Source organism: Dendropsophus ebraccatus, chromosome 6 (genome assembly GCF_027789765.1).
Source record: "Dendropsophus ebraccatus isolate aDenEbr1 chromosome 6, aDenEbr1.pat, whole genome shotgun sequence".
NCBI classification, from domain to species: Eukaryota; Metazoa; Chordata; class Amphibia; order Anura; family Hylidae; genus Dendropsophus; species Dendropsophus ebraccatus.
The window spans coordinates 141,938,745-141,953,498 of record NC_091459.1 but is presented as its reverse complement, the minus strand read 5'-3'; the positions used below and the strand labels follow the sequence as shown (position 1 = coordinate 141,953,498).

Sequence of the window (14,754 nt, the reverse complement as noted above, 5' to 3'; positions counted from 1 at the left end):
AACTGTCAGAGCATTGCCGTGGAGGAACGTACAGGTCCGGGTGCCTCTACCTTCCCTGCACTGATGTGGAGCGGAATCATAGGGAATGACCAACTTCTCCCTGACCACCCTCATCTAATAGGACCAGTGCTTTATTACTGATATATTCCCTGACCACCCTCATCTAATAGGACCAGTGCTTTATTACTGATATAGTCCCTGACCACCTCATCTAATAGGACCAGTGCTTATTACTGATATATTCACCTGACCACCCTCATCTAATAAGACCAGTACTTTATTACTATATATTCCCCGACCACCTCATCTAATAGGACCAGTGCATTATTACTGATATATTCCCTGACCAACCTCATCTAATAGGGCCAGTGCTTTATTACTGATATATTCCCTGACCACTCTCATCTAATAGGGCCAGTGCTTTATTACTGATATATTCCCCGACCACCCTCATCTAATAGGACAGTGCTTATTACTGATATATTCCCCGACACCCTCATCTAATAGGGCCAGTGCTTTATTACTGATATATTTCCTCGACCAACCTCATCTAATAGGACCAGTACTTTATACTAATATATTCCCCGACCCCCCTCATCTAATAGGACCAGTGCTTTATACTGATACATATTCCCGACCACCCTCATCTAATAGGACAGTGCATTATTATTGATTTAGTCCCTGACCACCTCATCTAATAGGACCAGTGCTTTATTACTGATATATTCCCCGACCCTCCTCATCTAATAGGGCCAGTACTTTATTACTGATATACTCCCCGACCACCCCAATCTAATAGGACCAGTGCTTTATTACTGATATAGTCCCCGACAACCTCATCTAATAGGGACAGTGCTTTATTTCTGATATATTCCCCGACCACCCTCATCTAATAGGGCCAGTGGTATATTACTGATATATTCCCCGACCACCCTTATCTAATAGGGCCAGTGCTTTTTTACTGATATATTTCCCTATGTGCCGATATGCTTATCACATCAGGAGGTGTGTTTTTCGGCCGGTCTCTCTCTGTCTGCGCGTTCCCGGGGTTGAAGGTGGTAGACCGTGGTCCTCACATGTCGGGCAATTTTATGGACAGGAACATCATAGAGCAGGGGAGTCTGATTTTAGCTCTATGAGGTACACAAGGAGCTGCTGTCAGTATATACAGTGAGTACCAGGGAGATGCTGTCAGTATATACAGTGAGTACACACAGGCAGCTGCTGTCAGTATATACATTAGTACACAGGGACTCCTGTCAGTATATATTCTGGGTACACAGGGAGCGGCTGTCATATATATAGTGAGTACACAGGGGCGGCTGTCAGTATATACAGTGAGTACACAGGGAGCTGCTGTTAAGTATATACAGTGAGTACACAGGAGCTGCTGTCAGTATATACATGAGTACAGGGAGCTACTGTCAGATATACAGGAGTACAGGGAGCTGCTGTCAGTATATACAGTGAGTACACAGGGAGCTGCTGTCAGTATATACAGTGAGTACATTTGTTATACTGTACACTGAACATTTTACTGTTAAGTGGCCATTGCACAGAATCCCTCAGTCCCGCATCAGGGGACAGGTGGACGGGTGACAAACCTTCTGGCTCTGATCTCCTCTGTTGTGCGCAAGAGAAGATTAGAGCCAGAGGTGCAGAACAGCCCTGTGCCGCAGTACAAGAACAAAACTACAAATTAACCCCTTCCTACCCTGATCTTATTCCCAGTCCCCTGGTGCGGTACTTCTTTATCCCCATTGATATTGTACATTAATTTGCTAAATTTGTTGCCAAATTTCTAAGCTCTATAACAGTCATGTCAAACTGGCCCGTCATGGTGCCATTATTTTGGCCCGCCATGCTTTTTCATTGCTGTGTTAAATTGGCTCACCTGACGTCACAGCAGATTATAATATGGGTGGTCCGTAGAGCTGCTTGGACGACCCATTTTATAATCTCTTAGGCCGCAGGCAGTGTTTAGCCCGTTGCCTAGAAGTATCTCAGTAATGCCCCAACGCTGCCGTCTGGTGAAGTCATCGCGCGCATCCTCTGACAGGCACCTCCTGCAGCCTTTGGAGCCACAGGAAGGTTGAGTCCAAGCTAAGGGGGCAGTCATGATCAACTACAGTAGGGGCTGGTTTTGTATTTTAAAGGCTATTCTTGAGGACTGGCTTCTACATAAGAGATGATGGAGAAGGCTGGCTACTATATAAGACTATTGGGGAGGGCTGGCTACTATATGGGACCATTGGGAGGACTGGCTACTATGTAGGATTCTAATAGTAGACCTGGCTAGTATGTGAGGTACTATTTGGGGTGGCTACTATATGGAGCAGAAATAAGGGATTGAGAGAATGAAAATGGGCAAAGTCCTCAAATTAAGATATTTATTAAGAAGCAATTCATAGAAATTGAAATAAAATACAAGTCATAGGATAAAATATAAGTAACATGTAACTGGATAAACATTATAGTATAGAACACAGCGCTGTGGGATAGAACATCCGTTAAAAAGCCTGAAAAGATGCACGCAAGATGTACAAATGGTACTACACATAAAAATGAAATAAAAATAAAAAATGAAGAATGTAAAATGAAGAATGTAAAAGAATAGAAATAAAAATGGAAAATAAATTTATTGAAAAAATGTGATGTGTATATACGCAAAAAACAAAAATTGATGTATATGTACACAAACAATGTGGGATAAAAGTTGATATAGATATGCTAAGTCGGTATTGGATAGTACTTATGAATATAACCGCATGCCATAAGTACTATCCAACACTATTTTAGCATATTTATATCAACTTTTATCCATATTTTTCTGTGTACATATACATCATTTTTTTTTATGTAGATAAAAATGAATGAAAAAATGTTGTGTATTTTATTTTCCATTTTTATTTTTTATTCACAATTTTTTTTTATTTTTATTTTTATTTTAATTTTTATGTGTAGTACCATTTGTACACCTTGCATGCATCTTTTTAAGCTTTTTAACGGATGTTCTATCCACACAGCGCTGTGTTCTATACTATAATGTTTTTAATCCAGTTACATGTTACTTAGATTTATCCTAAGACTTGTATTTTATTTAATTTCTATGAATTGCTTCTCAATAAATATCTGATTTGAGGACCTTACCCCATTTTCATTCTCTCGATCTAGTTTAGTCCAATAGGGTATAGGACTCCTAAAGATTAACCTCATTAGATACCAATCAGTAGAACTCACACCTCTTCCTTTACAATTAAGGTATTACCTACTGCTTGAGGGATATAATGGGTAACTTTCATGTCGGGAAATTTACTTTAGGATAGGAAGTGCCAGGAACACAGCACGCTGCTCAGACAGTGCCAGTAAAGCTGCAAGCAATCTTCATTAAATATCATGGTTGGCCTGCGACTTTGTCCATTTAATTTTTGGCCCATTGTGTATTTGAGTATGACACCCCTGATCTATAACATCAGAAACAGAGACTTTTACCAAATGATGCCCACATAGAGTAGACATACAGTGGGGCCTTAGATTATGAGCATATTCCTTTCCAGGACTGTGCTTGTAATCCAAATAACTCTTAAAAGCAAAGCAAAATTTCCCATAAGAAATAATTGAAATGCAGACAGACACAATCAGTTTCACACCCCAAAAATAATGATTTTTTATTCTCAATAACAAATAAACAAACATTTAGAAACAGCTGAATCTGTGACATTAGAAGTTCCTGCACAGTATTGTAGAGGATGGGAAACACCAGGACTGATGACAGAGACTGCAGGAAGTAGGGAGGAAGGAGCAGGAGCACTCTGTCCAGGGAGACAAACAGATTTGGGGGGGTGGGGGATATCACCACCAAACCTGGCAGCAGTTCTCCTCCGTGAAGGACAGTGCTCACAGTTTTCCTTACTTTTTTTTGTTGTAGAACACGACCATAGTCTCCAATGTTAGAAGTTAGAAAGAAGTCTCCACAAAAGCGATCATATATGAAGCCAAGTGTCTTGCTGCAGAGAAAGGCATTGCGGACGTTACTGGATCAGCATCGTGGTGCTACAGGTTCATGAGGAGATGGGGCCTTGCTATGCGCACCAATACTAGAATTACACAAAAAAAGGTTAAGAATATGAATCCAAGATTGCGTCTTTCATAAATCTGTAATTGATGCAAGAAAGAAAAATGGCTTTGAAATAGGTCAGATTGGAAATATGGATGACGTCCCGTTTAGAAATATGGATGACGTCCCGTTAACTCAGGATGTTCCATCAAACAGGACTGGTTATGTAAAAGGTGCAAAAACTGTAACTGTGAAGACTCAGGACATGAGGAAACCAGTTACACCGCTGTATCGTCCTGCTGCGCAGATGGCGCCAGATTGACACCAAAAGCATGCGGAAAGAGGTGTTTATTGTCCATGTTCATGAGAGAGGATGGATGAAAATATAGATAGAAAAAGTGTGCACTTTACCAGTCCTACTTTAAATGCTTCTGCGCAGGGGAGGGCCGACTGCAGCATTCCCTCTCTCTCATATATTCTGACTTGACGTCTCCCCCTGATCTGGAACCGCCACCGTTCTTGCTTAAATGAGAAGCAGACTTGGCCTTCACCCCGAATCAGCGTACGGATATTCTGGAGTTAGCACACAAGTGTTCGCTGAGCTCCCATTATTAAGAAGCGGGTTACAAAATCTTGTCCAGGTGGTACAGGGTCCCGTCAAGCTGCACGCCATTTGGCCCGAAGTAGACCCAAATTGCTGGAGATGTGGGGCCTCGGAGGCACTTTTTCACACATTTTGCTGCCCCTCTGTGGCCTTCTGGGTGACAGTGAAGGTGGTCACCTTGTCGGTCACGGGTACTCGGGAACCCTTGACTCCTCCATCACACAGCAGAATCTCAGCCAAGAAGGACCGGCACTCTCTCTTGCACTTCCTTGTGATGGCAGCAAGAGCCTGCACTCCTTTCTACTGGAAGAGGACAGTGCCTCCACCTATCTCCCTGTGGCTCACTAAGGTAAATGGAGCAGTGGCTCTGACTAAGAGGCACTGCTTGTGACTGAGGGGAACAGGGAGCGTAGCACGTCCCTAGCACGAGGGAGTCATGTGAGAGGGAAGGGGAGGGCAGGGAGGGCACTAGTTGATAAAGGGAGCTGGCTGGTAGCACGTGTCACCACACCAGCGTGTTGGCTGAGAGAGGAACAGCTTTCCCACCCACCCGCCCTAATTTTCTGCTATGTTTGTTCTGAGTTGTTGATAGTTTTATTTCTGATTACATTTGTCACAGCTTGCGCAGGGGAAGGACCTTGCTGAGGGGGAAGGAGAAGGAGCGGCGAGGCCACCCGCAGATCTACAAGGACATGCCCACCGCGTCGGCGGTGGCTTAGGCATTCCGGTGACCTCGCCACGAAGGTGTTCGAGCAAGGTCCTACCCCCCAGGTTACATTTACCTTGTTTGGTTTAAAATAAATAAATTATAGCTGTGGCCTACCCCCACGCACTTGAAGTAGTAATGGCGTCATGTCTCATTTTTATAGTTTTAGTGAATAATTATAAGTTCACCAGAGTGAAGGGGCAATGGTGTACCGTCAGTCTGAGCTGATGAGAATGGAAGACCTCACTTCTTCGCTCCACCAATCAAGTTACTAAAATCCAGATGGAGTGGTTGAAATACTGCGACACAGCGGACTATGCCTCCATTCTGAGCCTGGACCCTGACCCAGATAAGTAAGTCAGCATGCTTGCTTAGGCTGATGCTTTCTGCAAGCTGTTTCCTTCTTTCTATGCTTCTTTCTTGCACTCCCTTCCCTTCCCCCTGCCCTCTCTACCCTTCCCCACCTTTTTTCTTTTTCCTTGTTCCTCTCGTCCCCCATTCCCCCCCCCTTCCCTTTCTTTGCCCTTTTCTGTGACTACTTTCTGGTTCCCCCCTGATGACTAGAGATCTTATTTTCAAAGAAATAAAGGTGTTACTTTGTTGCCAGGTGTTACTTTGTTGCCAGGTGTTACTTTGTTGCCAGGTGTTACTTGTTGCCAGGTGTTAAGTTGTTGCCAGGTGTTACTTTGTTGCCAGGTGTTACGTTGTTGCCAGGTGTTACTTTGTTGCCAGTGTTACTTTGTTGCCAGGTGTTACTTTGTTGCCAGGTGTTACTTCCAGGTGTTACTTTGTTGCCAGGTGTTACTTTGTTGCCAGGTGTTACTTTGTTGCCAGGTGTTACTTTGTTGCCAGGTGTTACTTTGTTGCCAGGTGTTACTTTGTTGCCAGGTGTTACTTTGTTGCCAGGTGTTACTTTGTTGCCAGGGTTACTTTGTTGCCAGGTGTTACTTTGTTGCCAGTGTTACTTTGTGTGGCAGGTGTTACTTTGTTGCCAGGTGTTACTTTGTTGCCAGGTGTTACTTTGTTGCCAGGTGTTACTTTGTTGCCAGGTGTTACTTTGTTGCCAGGTGTTACTTGTTGCCAGGTGTTACTTTGTTGCCAGGTGTTACTTTGTTGCCAGGTGTTACTTTGTTGCCAGGTGTTACTTTGTTGCCAGTGTTACTTTGTTGCCAGGTGTTACTTTGTTGCCAGGTGTTACTTTGTTGCCAGTGTTACTTTGTTGCCAGGTGTTTACTTTGTTGCCAGGTGTTACTTTGTTGCCAGGTGTTACTTTGTTGCCAGGTGTTACTTTGTTGCCAGGTGTTACTTTTGTGCCAGGTGTTACTTTGTTGCCAGGTGTTACTTTGTTGCCAGGTGTTACTTTGTTGCCAGGTGTTACTTTGTTGCCAGGTGTTACTTTGTTGCCAGGTGTTACTTTGTTGCCAGGTGTTACTTTGTTGCCAGGTGTTACTTTGTTGCCAGGTGTTACTTTGTTGCCAGGTGTTACTTTGTTGCCAGGTGTTACTTTGTTGCCAGGTGTTACTTTGTTGCCAGTGTTACTTTGTTGCCAGGTGTTACTTTGTTGCCAGGTGTTACTTTGTTGCCAGGTTTGTACTTTGTTGCCAGGTGTTACTTTGTTGCCAGGTGTTACTTTGTTGCCAGGTGTTACTTGTTGCCAGGTGTTACTTTGTTGCCAGGTGTTACTTTGTTGCCAGGTGTTACTTTGTTGCCAGGTGTTACTTTGTTGCCAGGTGTTACTTTGTTGCCAGGTGTTACTTTGTTGCCAGGTGTTACTTTGTTGCCAGGTGTTACTTTGTTGCCAGGTGTTACTTTGTTGCCAGGTGTCTTTTGTTGCCAGGTGTTACTTTGTTGCCAGGTGTTACTTTGTTGCCAGGTGTTACTTTGTTGCCGGTGTTACTTTGTTGCCAGGTGTTACTTGTTGCCAGGTGTTACTTTGTTGCCAGGTGTTACTTTGTGCCAGGTGTTACTTTGTTGCCAGGTGTTACTTTGTTGCCAGGTGTTTACTTTGTTGCCAGGTGTTACTTGTTGCCAGGTGTTACTTTGTTGCCAGGTGTTACTTTGTTGCCAGGTGTTACTTTGTTGCCAGGTGTTACTTTGTTGCCAGGCTATATGGAGCAGAGATAAACAAAAGGTTATCAAGCAAAGAGGTGCATTACATATAGCTATTGCATAAAGTGCATAACAGTTTAAACAGTGCAAACAAGTAACACTATAAAGCCATGTTTACAAGTTCAGTATTAATCACGGCCGTTGTTTCTGATTCGCAACACAGCTGTGATTAGTACATAACTTACATTGTGCTGCAGCCAGAGGGGAATCCGGCCGGAGTGGATATACATAGTACATATATACATACACATAGAAGACATATGTCAGTGCACACAATGGTGCGTGCAGCTCCGGTCGCATGCTCCATTGTGTGCAGCCGAGAATTTGGATGCAGGCGCACATGTCCAAATTCATGAGTTATGAAAATCATCCAGCCGATACTGTAATACTGGCCGGGATGATCTTCAGTAACACTGGCCGTGTCACAGAACAGCCAATGCTATATGTGATGTAAACATGGCCTAACTCTGTAAAGGCAAGTATAGAGTGTTAAGGTTCCCCCAGTATACAGCTGCGGGGATATAAGGCGAGGGTCACACTGCATTCACAGCCTTTCCCATAAAATCCATGTGGACTTCTACGTCCTATAAACTCTTCCTCCAGCATTATCCTGTTATACTGTACAATAATGGACGGGAGCGGAGAACCAGACGGAGCCCATGAAAGGGAATGGGGTCTGTCAGGAGTCATTCATGACTATTGGATAAGAGGAGCCTGTGAGACAGTGTGAGCCTGGACTAAGGACGAGGTGGAGGTCTTCATCTTCTCAAGTCTTCTAGATGTTTCCCGCACCAGGAATAGAGTCTAGGACAATGTATGGGGGCTTAGGGGCCTATTCCACGGATCGATAATCGGCCAGATTCGGCCAATTATCACTCGGTGGAATAGAGAAAACGATCAGCCGACGATAATGTCATCGGCTGATCGTTTTAGGCCCAAACATAAATTCGGTCACCCACCGCACATCGATGCGTGGAATAGAGATGCGCGACCGACGATTCAAGCAGCATTCATTACCTAGCAGGGCTTCTCCTCTACTCTGTCTTCATCTCAGTCCCGCTCGCAGCATCAACTAGAGGGGGCCGACTGAGCTGTCACATCGTTCAGCCATCATAGACCGGGACCGCCGCGGCCAGTGATTGGCTGAGTGGTCTGACAGCTCAGCCAGGCCGCTCTGGAGTTGATGCTGCGAGCGGGACCAGGATGAAGACGGAGCGGAGGAGAAGCCCTGCTAGGTAATGTATGCTGCTAGGACATCAGTAACAATGTCCTGCAGCCCTCGCTAAACACGATCGGCCGTGGAATAGGCCTAGTAAAGAGCGCAGATAGGCGCTCGTTTACATTATTGATCGGCGCGTGGAATAGGCCCTTACAGTAGCCGTATCCCATGCAGCTGTGCTCCCCCCCTTATCTGACAATATACTGCATGAGAAATCACAGTCACCCCCAACCCAGTGGATGCCACCCCTCTACCAGAGAACCAGGGACAATGGAAGGATCAGCCATACTCACAGCTTACTCCACGACGGCCGGCTGCAGCAACAGCAGAAGATGGATCTTATCCTAAGAAACAAGAAGCAGGAGTAAGCTGACGAAGCCTGAGAGATCCCGGGTGAGGAGCGCACTGACCGACTCTCCAGAGAGCGGCTCACATAGGAGGAGACCTCTGAGGTCGCCGGCCATATGAGCGGCCGTGCCGGTGCTGCAGCTCCTCCTGATCCGGGCCCCATAGATCCCACAATACTAGTCTATCCTGAGGATGGGCCGGCAGTGTTAAAGCTTTTATACGTGACGTCCTTTAGCCTTAGGCACACGTGTCAAACTCAGGGCCTCCAGCTTCTACAAAACTACAATTCCCATCATGCCTTCACAGTAAAAGCTAGAGCTTGGCTGCCTAGGCATGATGGGAAGTGTAGTTTTCTTAACAACTGGAGGGCCGGAGTTTGACACCACTGAGGATCTCATGTCTGTCCTCTTGGGGCAATAGTGGAATCCTGCTCCGTGCCTACTGGTGCCATATAACTGGTCAGAACATGACAATCCCTCTAATGCTGTGGCCCCCAACCTGTGACTCTTCAGCTGTTACAGAACTACAATCTCTTCGCGCCCTGACAACCTCAGGTGCATTGTATTCCAGCCTGAGACTCTCCAGCTACGTTCCCATCATGCCCTGACAATCTTTGCCTGATGGGAGTTTTTAGTTTTGCAGCAGCTGGGGAGCACTGCTGTAATGGATCCTATACCCAGATGGTGGCATTGTGCAGCAGGATATCCCCATGACTGGCACCACTAGATGTGCGCCTGCAGACAGTTTGATACTAAAGGAGTAGTTAAAAAAAAAATAAATAAATAAAAATCAACTGGTGCCAGAGATTTGCCATTTGTTTTATTTAAAAATCTCCAGTCTTCCAGTACTTAACAGCTGCTATATGTCCTGCAGGAAGTGGTGTATTCTAGTCTAAATAACTAACAAAATGGTGCTCAGCAAAATGAGGTTACCAGGTTCTATGAAAAAACACTTAAAGGGGTTATCCAGTGCTACAAAAACATGGCCACTTTCTTCCAGAGACAGCCCCACTCTTGTCTCCAGGTCAGGTGTATTTTTCATTTAAGCACCATTCACTTCAATGGAACTGAGCAGCAAAACCCTGCCCAAGCTGGAGATAAGAGTGGTGCTGTCTCCAGAAGAAAGTGGCCATGTTTTTTGTAGCGCTGTAAACTCCTTTAACACAAAGCCACTAAGCCCGGTAGACGCGAGGTTAGCCCCACAAGGTATAAAACGTAACTTTTTATAAAGTGATGTTTATAGAAGTGTGAAGTAAGACCACCAGACTGACCGCCCCATCATACACTGTATATCTGCCTATCAGGTGCTAATAGAGATAGTCTGCGGCTCACACAGTGTTGCACTCTCTATTAGCACCTAATAGGCAGATATACACAGTGTATGATGGGGCGGTCAGTCTGGTGTCTTACTTCACGCCTCTCAAAAAACATCACTTTATAAAAGTTATGTTTTATATCCTTGTGGGGCTAACCTCGCGTCTAGTGGGCTTAGTGGCCCTTTGTGTTTCAGTGTTCTCTCCAGTCTGACACAGTGCTCTCTCTGCTGCCATCTCTGTCCATGTCAGGAACTGTCCAGAGCAGGAGAGATTTTCTATGGGGATTTACTACTGCAGTGGACAGTTCCTGCCATGGACAGAGGTGGCAGCAGAGAGCACTGTGTCAGACTATAAAGAATACACCACTTCCTGCAGAACATACAGCAGTTGATAATCTCTGGCACTTTATGGCATCAGTTTATTTGAAAGAAAAAACGTTTGTGAACTCCCCCTTTAATGTCTCCTCTGGGGGCAGTGCGGTGTCATCTATGTGTCTGTATGTTGTGTACTCCATCCACTTACATGGCCAGACGTCTCTCTCTTCTCTCGTTCTTCCGAGCTTTACGCTGGATCCTACTCTCCATCTTCCTCTCAGCCTCTCGCTGCTTTCCAGCATTTTTATCTTCTCCCTATTGTACATAACACACAAATCCCCTTATATGTAACTATATAAAGAGCGGGAGACATTAGGACTCTGTACATTTACTGTATTATACACAATCAGGGGTATTCCAAGACTGAGGGTTATCCCTGGTGCCGCACAATATGCCCATGACTGCCACCACTAGATGGCGCCTGTGTGCACAGACAGGTTTTATATTATGTCTCCCCAGGGGGCAGTGCAGTGTCTATATGGCGGTGTCATCTATGTGTCTATGTTGGTGTACACCATACACTTACATGGCCAGACGCTTCTCTTGCTCTTCCTTTTTTTTGCGAGCATGACGCTCCATCTTCTTGTCCATTTTGAGCTGCCTCTCAAAATCTCTTGCCGATTCCTCCCTAAAACACAAATCATTCTATAACACTACAAAGACCAGGAGACATTAGTGGGGGGTCTGAAATCAGAGACCCTCACTGATCAGGAGAATGGGGTCCCCAGTTCTGTGAATGAATAGAACAGGGTACATGGAGCTGACCTTAGAGAACCTTCTAGAAACCCATTCCGGAAGGTTCTCTGCTCTCTAGCCCCAGTGTAAGGGGAGCGCACAGTGTGATGGCGGATAGGAGAGGGTGGGGTCCTACCTGATGGGACGGAGGCGGGGGATCCAAAGGTTCTTTTCTATGTAGCCATCACTGGTAGAGAAGAGAACTGTGGTTAGGAGAACAGAACAGAAATGGAACCTACAGAAATTATTCTATATCCATATATGAGGAGTCCGCCATACCAGAAAACATGAGGGGCCGAGCGCACCGCGGAGATCCATCTGCAGGAGAAGCCATGGTAAGAAACATAACACAAGTCTCCACACTAACACAGAAGCCGCCATATTTGTTACTCACATCTCATCCGGTCCCTCGTCCTCATCCTCAATCCTGTTAGAGGGAAGAAGAGAGCGAGAATAACGGAGCCGCCCTCACATCTCATCTCTAACTGAGGTACAACGGCCGCCAGAGGCGCAACCAGAAGGAAGACTTACTTACCAGGGTTTTTGTGTCATCTACAGCTAGAAAGGAAGAAACACAGACGAGATTTTACTAAGATATTCAGTATAAGTGACATCCACCCTTCCACCATGATGGTGGGTGAGGGGGGGGGGGGATAGAGGGTAGCGGAGAGGGTGGCAGGATGAATAGTGGCAGAGAGGGTGGCAGGGTGTGACAGGATGGTCGGGGTAATAGCAGGGAGATGGAGTACTTACATAGCAAGACGCTTTCTGCAGACTATAGGGATAAAACAGGGATAAGTGAGTGCAGGAAGCATTGGAGGTCTCAGTTGTTTCATTGTATTAGAGATACCACATATATACAGAGGGGTATATACATATATAATAGATACCTCCTCCATATCACTGATAGAGATTTATATACATACACATACATTGATACAGAAGAATATATACACATTTATCTCTTTCATATCACTGATACATATATACACACACAAATATACACAGTGGGAGACGAGGTTTGTAGAGTCGGGCAGGAGCACCAGTCAGAGACGGGACAGAACTATATTCTAGAACACGGAGGCTCCAATTTATTTATGAAAGTAAAAGTAACACAGCAGCTACAGGGACAGATATAAGACATCCTGCTCTTCTGACCTCTAACAGCTATACAGGAGAGCGGCCACAATACCCCCCAGGATGTCACCTCACACCGTACAGGTCAGAGCTCCGCACACCTCAGCCTGCCCCTCCCAGGACAGATACGCACACAGCCTCCTCTTATTATTAGGACAGTGATGAGCAGTGGCCTCCTACTGCCTCCTCTTATAAGGCCAGTGATGAGCGGCGGCCTCCTCTTATAAGGCCAGTGATGAGCGGCCCTCCTCCTCTTATAAGGCCAGTGATGAGTGTGGCCTCCTCCTGCCTCCTCTTATAAGGCCAGTAATGAGCAGCCTCCAGCACCTGTGCTGACTTGGGCCAGACATGAAACCTGGACTGGCCAGAAGGGAAGACAGGCCCCACTACCATCCTGCCCGTCATTCCATACAAATCCAGGCCGGTCTCCAGCCACTAGCAGGAGTCCCATAGGAAGTAGTTTGCTCTGGGTCCTCGGCCTTCCTGGATTCCTCCATCTCTCCCCCAGCTTTCCCAGGATGAGACATGGACTGGAGCCAGGTGCACATGTATGACAGGTATCAGGGAGATATATAGCCATCCCCGACCACCAGTCCTCTCACTGTCTCACTACATATATATATATACATAGTTAGTTTTGCCAGGACTATCCTGATTTTGAAGGCACAGTTTTGGCGAATTAAAGGAGAACTCTGTCCAAAAACTATTTTTTTTAATGTTATTTCATTAGCAAAGTTAGATGAATTCCTAATATACTCTAATTATGGGAAATGCACATATAGGGGGAGATTTATCAAACTGGTGTAAAGTAGAATTGCCTTAGTTGCCCCTAGCAACCAATCAGATTCCACCTTTTATTTTCCAAGATTCTGTGAGGAATAAAAGGTGGAATCTGATTGGTTGCTAAGGGGAACTGAGCCAGTTCTACCAAATTCCTAATACAGCGGTCCCTCAACATACGATATTAGCGTGCCTTCACACCTACCGACTTGCAGCGTAAATCTTGCTGCAAGTCTGTCAGGTCCTGGCAGTTCACTGTCACTACATACATGCAGCGGTCTGAACGACCACTGCATGTATGTAATTCTGCCGACCCCTTAACCCCTTCTGCTGCCTGGCTCCCGCTGCGCTCCAGCTCTGTATACATTACTTGTCTCTCGTTGCACAGGGTCGCAGCGTACTGCTCTCCTGCCCGGAGCTGGGGGTGGAGGGCTACTCAATACACTGGACAGAACTTCTGACGGAATCGGGTGGCCGGGGGGGGGGGGGGGATTTTGGTTGATGATTGCACTAGGGGTTTCTGTCAGGGCGGGGAGGCAGGTAGCTAAATTTTGGGCAGAAAGGCACAGGAATGGCCATTACATGTAATTTCTACATATACTGCGCCCCCTGCTGGATGCTGAAGTTATAGACTGGGGAGTCATGACGTCACGTTTTTTTTAGAGCAAATGTAGCCTGTCTGATCGAAAAAAATTGTGGGGAATAGCACTATATGTTATATATATTCGCCCTATATGAATATTATATATTATATATATATATATTATATATATATATATAGCACTATATGTTATGTACATAGCCCTATATGTTATATTTATTTATTTATTTATATATATATATATAGCCCTGTGTGTGTGTGGGGGGGGGTCAGGCGGGGTAGTGTGTGTGGGTCAGGTGGGGTAGTGTGTGTGAGGGGTCTGGTGGGGTAGTGTGTGTGGAGGGTCAGGTGGGGTAGTGTGTGTAGGGTGATCAGGTGGGGTAGTGTGTGCGGGGGGTCAGGTGGGGTAGTGTGTGTGTGGGGGGGTCAGGTGGGTAGTGTGTGTGGTGGTCCGGTGGGGTAGTGTGTGTATGGGTGTGGGTCAGGTAGTGTTGTGTGTGTGTGTGTGTGGGGGGAGTCCGATGGTGTAGTGTGTGGGTCAGGTGGTGTAGTGTGTGTGGGGGTCCGGTGGGGTAGTGTGTGTGTGGGGGCGGGTCAGTTGGAGCTGTGTGTGTGGGTCAGGTGGTGTAGTGTGTGTGGGGGTCCGGTGGGGCAATGTGTGTGGGTCAGGTGGTGTAGTGTGTGGGGGTCAGGTGGTGTAGTGTGTGTGTGGGGGGGGGGGGGGGCAGTTGGGCTGTATGTGTGGGTCAGGTGGTGTAGTGTGTGGGGG

General features: G+C 46.0%; 1 long non-coding RNA gene across 1 annotated transcript; it reads right to left on the bottom strand.

Annotated features, from left to right (window-relative positions):
- Window positions 1-11,293: 11,293 nt before the first annotated feature.
- Window positions 11,294-11,895, bottom strand: LOC138795133 (uncharacterized). The gene is made up of 4 exons (XR_011363580.1): window positions 11,862-11,895; window positions 11,747-11,785; window positions 11,604-11,654; window positions 11,294-11,360 (listed from the first exon to the last, which is right to left on the bottom strand). It is a non-coding gene; the product is annotated as an uncharacterized lncRNA (long non-coding RNA).
- Between the last annotated feature and the right edge of the window lie 2,859 nt (window positions 11,896-14,754).